Source organism: Poecilia reticulata, chromosome 23 (genome assembly GCF_904066995.2).
Source record: "Poecilia reticulata chromosome 23, P_reticulata-male-v2, whole genome shotgun sequence".
Classification (NCBI taxonomy): Eukaryota; Metazoa; Chordata; class Actinopteri; order Cyprinodontiformes; family Poeciliidae; genus Poecilia; species Poecilia reticulata.
In genome coordinates this window covers 9,819,749-9,828,209 of record NC_088852.1, presented here as the reverse complement: position 1 = coordinate 9,828,209, position 8,461 = coordinate 9,819,749, and the positions used below count along the sequence as shown (strand labels likewise).

The 8,461-nt window shown below is 38.1% G+C and overlaps 1 long non-coding RNA gene across 2 annotated transcripts in view; it reads left to right on the top strand.

The window, feature by feature from the left end:
• Positions 1 to 248: 248 nt before the first annotated feature.
• The window catches only part of LOC103459406 (uncharacterized), a 62,534-nt gene continuing 54,321 nt past the window's right edge, over positions 249 to 8,461 (top strand). Inside the window, exon 1 of one of the 2 annotated variants that reach the window (XR_532732.3) lies at positions 249 to 677. This is a non-coding gene — a long non-coding RNA (uncharacterized LOC103459406). Of the gene's footprint in view, positions 678 to 7,832; positions 8,044 to 8,461 lie in introns of those variants that run through there. The other variant, XR_532734.3, reaches the window with a different exon arrangement.

Here is an 8,461-nt window from a genome sequence, read left to right as displayed (position 1 = left end):
CAATTTGACCTACATATTGATGTCCAGGCTTGTCATTGTCAGCATACTTGATCATGACAAGTACTTGATACTTGTCAAGTACTTGACAAATAAATAAAAAACAAATTAAAAAAATGATTTATTTAAAAAAATTATTTAGTAAACCTATTTTTATTTTATTTTATTTGCTGTTGATTATATTTTGTTTTCTTTTTTCTATTAGTATAACGTAGTTTTTTTTTTTTTTCATAAAACGACTAATGACTACTGATTGGTGTTTTGTTTCTTCAGTCAGACGTTTCTGTTTACATTGTGCCCTTAAACGTTTTTATGATCACTTATGTTTTACTCCACTGACTGACTGAAAACAAGAAGCCTAGTCAATAAGACATCCGTATTGTTAAGTGCAAAGATAAAAAATAAATCCTCAAATTTCGGATAGGTTGAGATACAACGTATGCTCCAACGGAGCTCAAATTTCCTGAAGCAGTAAATGCACCGCGCGATGAGCTTCACCTGTGGAGTTTGTGTTTGGCGCAGGAACACGGAATATGACTTCGGAATGAATACAGGAAACTGAGATTTGAAGAATTTTGTTTTTATTTATTTAAGAAATATAACTAATTTCAAAATGGACACTAGGTGAAGCGTTTTGGGACAACAGATGGTAAGCCGTTTCCAGGAGTTTTGAAGGCCAGGTAAGCTAACCGTGTCATTATTAGCTCTTGTTAGCTAAAACTGCTCGACTGTTTTCAAACAAAATTAACAAACTTTAAAGTTCACATTTACTTTAAAGCCAATATATACTCCGTAAGAGGATGAATTTGTAATAGAAATAGGTGGCGTGTCAGTTCTTGCAGCGCAAGTATTGACTTTTGCTCTCCTTGTGCTAGCTCTTAGCTATATCTCTGAAGCAGCAAAAGTCAACCACTGTGATGTAACCAGAACCTGCAAAGTTCTTGTTTTCTCTTTTTAGAGTCGTTTCTGTCTGTTTTCAAACCAGAGTGGAGTGTTTCATATCTTTCAATTGGCCTGTTCATAACTAATGGCGAGAGTCTCTTCAGGATTTTATGTTGGACAGCGAAGTTCATGGTTACAACAATAGCAAGTTGTGGTAGCAAAGCAGCCAGAAACCATTTTGGGCTTCATGCCTGGCTAACTGTGTGATAACACTTAATTTTGCCACACATTTTGAAAAACATCTACTTTTGTCCACACAGAATCCATTTTTTTCATCTGTTTTGCAAGTTGACTTAGCAAAAAAAAAAACCCAAAACCAGTAAATGTTCTTTGATGGCCAGAGAATATGTAGCTATACCATACAAACTCATTATAATGCATTTTATCTTGAACACTCAAATACATTTATAATGTTTTGAATACTTTTAGATAATTTTTTTCCTCTAAAAGAACAGAGAGGATGAGTTGGCCCCGTTACCTCAAAGTTTAGTTAAATGACAGCTCTAAATGCTTGAGCCTCAGAGAGAAAGCGGTAAAATCTGAAACAGTTGGACTTTTTGGAGATATAAACGGCCTACTCCTGGGTGAAAGTTTGCTAACTTCTTTAGTGCTTCAGCTTGTTGATATGAACTCCCTGGCTGTAGTAATCAGTGATGATTATGAGCAAATAAGGTGGTTGAGAAGGGCGCTGATTACATGTATCTACAGAGGCGATAACAGCTGATAACAGCCTTTTAATGAGATTATTTCAATGTCAAGGTGACTTTTATGAAGTTACTGTGAGGATGGACAATGCGTAAAAATACTATGACCACCACCTGGAGCTATTTATGCAGCAATAATTTCATATTTCAGACTTTAAGAAAAAAAAAGTTGCCTTGCCTTTGGAGTTGTGTGATACTTTGCAGCACCGTTATTGTCTGTTTTGAAATATTTAAAGAGAACTGATGATGAATAAGCTGTATGTGGCATCTTATGCTTCTGTTTTGACCATCAATCAAATTAGAATGGGCTGATGCATACAAAGTTTATGCATATTTACAACTTGGAGTTTGTAAAATAAATTTAAATAACTTTTTCCATTGCACGTTGAGCTGAAATGAAATTGTCAAAATGTTACAGGTTACTATTGTACCTGCCTTTAGATAACCATCATTTTTTTATTGATTACTCTAACCAGAAATGTTTTGCCTGTTCTGTTGTCGGTACGTCTCACACAGGAAGGTGATTGGTGGTACACTGCCTTGTACACTTTCTGCAGTTTCTATGTAAACAATGGGGTATATGCCACGGACTTCCGTTTTAGCACTTCCGCATTTTTATGCCACATAGAATGCTTCCGGTGCACAGGCAACAGTATGTTAACAGTGGCTCCTCAGGACTAATAATGATGCCTATATAATTATTCAGACGTCCTGAAACGCTCCAGCAACAACAAAGGATTTAAGATGGATGTGTCAAAACTTCACAATAACTTCGAAGGTAAGTTAATAAATCGTTTGTATTCACCATAATGCCTCATATGTCTGACGTAGCTAACAGGGACAAGCTTACAAAGGTGCTATGTAAACGTTAAGTGTTTTGATTATCTGTGCATTGTGCAATCTGTATATCTATGATAGATAGATAAAGATATAAACATATATAGATCTGTCTATATTGTGCCCAAGCTATCAGTCGAAGCTGAAGTCAGCTTCTGAATGTAGCATCTAATTCATAAAGTAGCTAAAGGGCGATTACACTTAATTTTTCACTATCTTGAGCTTTTTTAATGTGTTGTACTTTAAAAACAACACCTAGATATTTCAAACCTAACTAGATTATTCTGTACTAACAGCAGAATAAATAAAACATTTGTGAAACCTTCTAAATGTCAAGATTCCAGAACGCATTAGATCTGAATTATTAATTTGTGATTATTATTTTAACTTTCCGTTTTCTTTCTTTTTTTAATCTTTATGATAGTTGGAGTTGGACAGTTCTGTTTGATGGCTTCCTGGAGGGAGAGATTGGCTGAGCTATTGTTGCCAACAACTTTTCTCCTGCTATTAACGTTTTTGCTTTTCTTTATATAAAGTATTTCTATCAGTTTCTCTTTTTCCATTTTGTATACTGTATTTGTTTATACAGTATTTTATTTTTTATTTTTACCTTGATGCTTACCTGGTCAGTTGAGGTGGAAATGTACATCCTCTTGATTACTGACAAATGTCAGAACCACATGGACTGAGCTGGTTGCATCAGATCAATCTGAATCTTTATTTCTCATTAAAATGACTTATTGGAATTTTAAGACATTGTTATAAAATTTCATCTTTATTCTGCTGTAACGATGACTACATTCTTGCAATTAAAAATTCTTGTATCCTGACCGTAATGCTCACAATATAAAACTCACAGAACAGATGATTGAAATAAAGGCATTTTTGAAAGTATTTTCTGTGATTTTAGTATAGAAATTGAGGACGAGAGGAATCAATTAAAATCAAACCTGGTATGAAAAAAAAATCTTGTATCATCCAGCCTTATTCAGCATATTAAATTATATGACTAACTACATATTACTTAATATTCACATTTCTTTGCTGGTATAACCTAAATGTGTTGCATTTTAACATCTCACTTGAATTCCTGATCTACATGCAAATACTTGATATAACGTAAACACTGAGGAAAGGGGAAAAGTTTGTGAAAAGTAGAGTATTACAAATGAGATTCAATTTTATTGTAGGTACAAACAGGATAGCAAAATGAACAGTGAATATATAATATACTTCCTAGCAGCTAATCAGACATCAGACTTGTTTTGCCTTTACTGGTGATGAAAACTCGTCACTCTGGAGGAGAGGAAGACCGGCTCAGCCCCGTCCAGGACGACTGCAGTGTCAGGGTAGCCAACAAAGTCTGCAGGTAGATTTTTGCATATCTGGTGCTCCGGTTTCAAGATCATAGTTTAACCAAGTAAATAAAAAGTTAGTCCACGTTGTGATGATCCGGCAGACCGTGGACTGATGGACGCCGTACCGGTCAGCTGGTCCAGGTGCTTGGATCCAATGATCTTCAATATCCTCAAGCTTTGAAATAGCAGGCAGCTACAAACCGGGTGTTAGCTGTAATGGCTAAGTTTTGGCTACAGTCTGCTGTCGCCTTGATATCAGCAGGAAATGAAAAAAACTAAGCACTGGATGGTACCGGCTAATTACTGGACACAACGGCACACCAAAAAACTCGATTGCTGTACCAGTAGCTCACAGATATTTTAAGTTTTGAGTCTTTTTCATGGTACAGATCTTGCAGCTTTGGGTAACAACAATAGCAGCAAGCAGGACCCGGAACCAATCTGTGGCATAAATTCAAACGGAAATACGTCACCACCTCTCGTGGCATTAACCCCTTTGACTTTTTTTAATTGTTAAAGCACATTTCAAACAAGACTTAACATAAAAAAACCCTGTATTTGCATGAACCACCACATTGGTTCTGAGTCTGCAGTTCTTAAGATAATAGGAGTCCATTTTGGTCTTGGCCTCTTTTGACCTGCTGTTAATCTTGGTTTCCAGTCTCAACAAATCTGGATTAATTCTGCACTAAAGATGGCGAGAGCTATCCACTGCAGGTAAGATATGAACTGCTTAACGCCTTTTTACCAGAATCCCACCTCATAAAACGAGGATTATCTCTTTAAGCTTGACTTCTAGATTGCTTTCTAGCAGAAGGCTGGTTTTACATTTTACATGAGATCCTACAAAGAGGGCCATGCAGCAGAGCCACTGCTTGACGACACAAAAGGATGTTGGCTGCTAACACTACTGGCAAAATATTTTTCCTCTTTGTGTTTGCTGACGAATTTGATATTTCATTAATTTTGGGTTCTTGACCAGAATAGGTAGTGTTCCCATAGAATGGAGAATATGAGAATCAAATGAGGACATTATAAATACTCTTTCAGTTCTTGTATTGAACACATTCTCAATACCTTATTGCCTGATCTGAACATTTAAAGATATTTATACTTTGATTCCCTTTTATTCACTTTCTTCAATAGTCTGTGTTCCAGTAGACCGGATATGTCATACATTTCCATTCAATGACGACGTTACAAGAAAAGTTAGTGATTCAAAGTCGTTTAGATTAATGATCGAAATTTGGAAAACATTTATTAAACATCCATCAATAAGACTGATGGCCTAACCAACAGATCGGCCCACACCGCATAGTCATACTGATGGGGTAGTTAAAACACTAAAGGAGAATTGCTTATAATACCCCCTGAATGTTGTGCATAATGTTATCGCAGCATTCAACAAGGTTTATTCCGTCTCCCCAGCTTCGTGCAGCAAGCCCGTGCTGAGCACCATTCGCATTAAAATTCAGATTGATCAACTCTCCGATAATTCATTTCTGCTCTGGTGGGAGCATCGTCACAAAGCACAAGTGGCCATCTCATTATTTGATGAGCACCATAATTATTTTAGCCATATGCCAAGGCTTTCCACAGCACCTGATCCAACGCAGACACCAGCCAGGGATGGACCTGAGCCGAGCGCGCTGTTTGCTGCTGACAAACCATCCTTATTGACATTTTCTGTATTCACTGTTTGCTTCTTTATCTCTCACTGTTTTCTTTAATCCTTCTCAACTTGGCTATTCCATCCGCGCCCGCCCCACAGACCCCCACCCTAACTTACAATTTTTTTCTCACCCTCAACCCCCACCCCGTTCGCTTGATTATGTCGAGCCAGTCGGGGAAAGTGTCACTATGGAAACAGGGGCAGAGGCAGTGTCTGTGGAAGCTAAGGAGGGGGAGAAGGAGATGAAGGAGAAAGAACGGGAGCTGGCCAGTGCGGAGGAATCCAGGGGTGGTCATCTGCTGCAGAGCTGCTTTTCTTTATTATTTAAAGAAAATAATGGCAACAAATTTGTTATTCAGGAGGAAGTGGAAACTGCAGGTGCCCCTCTGGGTGGTGTATTCTTATCCACTGCACCTTGCTGTGCTATAAGTGCTTCTTTTGTTTCTGTAAGTGAAGCTGCAGCCTCTCCAGCCTCTCCAGCAGTCGTTTGCACAGTCGGCACACTGGCTTCTAGATTTTTACAAACTCTGAAATTCCTTAAACCCTGGAAGTTTAGTTATTGAAATCTTGCTTGGTTTTAGCTCCCTTTAAACTGAATTTTTACGTAAACATGGTGATATTTGCCTAATTTCATTTAGGCACAAAATCTAAATAAAATCTGTTTTCCTGGTTCTGCCTCTTCAATCTGCATATTATCAGTAAATAATCATGGGGTGGCATAATATGCCAGCACAACTATATTTTTCATGACGTGAGTTACTCGCTGAAAGTCACCTTTTCTGCAAAAGAGAAAAGGTGTAGCAGCCTGCTGATCAGCAGTGTGTGGCAACAGTTGTGGAAGGAGCAGTCCTACACTACCTTATGCCTTATATCAGCTCCTAAATGTACAACTTTAGCACAATATACTAACTAAACATTAAATCTTACTTAGTCCAATGTTAAACAAATTTGCGTATTTCTTACCTTGGAGGGGCGGAATTATGGAATTAAGAGATTCTAACAATCTGGTAACGACACACTTTAGACCAGAGGTTGTGTTTGACTTTTACATTGTTTGTCATTTTGACAGACAAGGGCAAAAATATCCCATCGTTTTTTTAAAATGATGATAATTACTCAGAATCCACTGTCCACAGATGAATGCATGTAACATTTTTACACCCTGGTCAAAACCACTGACTGTGGCCACAATAACTAAATGTAAACAATAAAATTAAGCAGTTGAATGATTCACCTGCTGTGCCCTGAATGCACAGTCTCACAATTCGACATCCTCCTGGCCCACATGCTCCTGAATTTTGCACCTGCTTATGCTTAATGAAATGTCTCAAGGAGGCTTGCTTCAGAAGCTGGTGTCATGAGGTTTTGGACTTTCTTCAACATTTCTTCAAGTGATCAGAAGTCTGCAGGAGACTCTGAATGAGGGGTTTCCTGATCCTGCAAACACCTGATTTAGCTGGAAGAAAATCCTGCAGCATGCGCTCCTGTACATCCATCTGTGACCCATAAGGCCCAAAACACACCGGGTCCAAATTTGGTGTGTTTTGAGTCTTGCCCTCCAGTGCTTTGTCAGCTCCCGGTTAGTGATATGTTTTGAGTTTTTGCTGTTGTTGATTGATTTTAGTTATCTTTGCAATGTACTCTGTTCTTTAAATATGAAAATCTGCATCAAGTGGTTAAGGGTGTGCGTTGTAATCTGTCAAAGTGACGGATGACCTTCATATTTTTTTAAAAACGGTCAAAGGTGGAAATTATTTGGTGCTTTAGACTGTAGAGATGGCATTGTAAAACTTTTTGGAGTTATCTCCATCTGTGGAATTTAATATTAATTCTTTGATTTTTCTGCGTTGACTTGTAAGATTTTTTTTGTCCTTTAGCTGAAGTTCATAATTTATTTTAGGCCAGTAACCTCTAACCTTTCCTTTAAGTGATAGAAATATGCAGTCTTCTTTCAACCAGCTGAATGGCAGTGTGCAGCAATAGGTTTGGGAAGCGTCACCCAGAAAAAGGACTTTAAACTGTAGGCGTGTCGTACTGACAAATGTTAGTGATTTTGAAACTAACATTTCAAAATGTTAGTAACTTGAGGACAACAAAGAAGAAAATTCTAATTTTAGCTGATTATATTCTTAATACCCAGAGGGAGGAAAATCAGCAAAATCTCACATTTTGGTGTACTATCTTTGATCAGTGTGCCACTGAAATAAGAAAAGATAAAATATCCTTACATTAGCAACAGTAGAAGAAGGAGTGGTAACTCAATACTATTTTGTCACAATCAAGTTTGAGGAGAGAGAGAAGAGATTGGAGGGAGCAGGTTAAAAAAAAGGGGAGGAGTGGAAGAGAAGGGCGGACGAGGGGGAGGGAAGGAGTGAGGTATGATAGTGAGAGGGGCTGAGACGGTAGCAGAACGAGCCAGAGCCAGAGAAGAGAAGGAGCAACTCTCCTCCCAACTCTTCCTGCCAGGGAAGACGCAGAGAGAAGGTGGCAGTCCCGCTTCAGCTGTCCTGAAGTGAAAACCAGTCACTACGAGGTATGTTACCTCTCCACTTATGTTCTAGTGCCTCCTTTTACCTTCCCCTGCCCTCCTTTATGAAGGCTGTGGTGCTGAGCGTTAAACGATGTTTGCAAAGATCCTACCGAGTTTAAAGCTTTTCCAGTAGCAGGTGTCTGTCTCTTTCTCTCTTTCTGTGTGCATGAGTGAATAGATGGATAAAAATGGGTTCCCATTTGTTAAAGGAAGCTGTTCTGCTGAGAAACACTTTCCTTGACATTTATGGAAAGGCAACATTGTCCGCAGTCATAGTCCTTGTCATCACACTGTGACCTGTTGTGACAAGAGTTGATCTGTTCACAAACTTGTTATTTTTTCGTCATTTTTCTTTCCACATTTGTACTGTCAAATAAATAACATAAAACTCAAACTATACTAGAAAAGCACAAGTAACTTT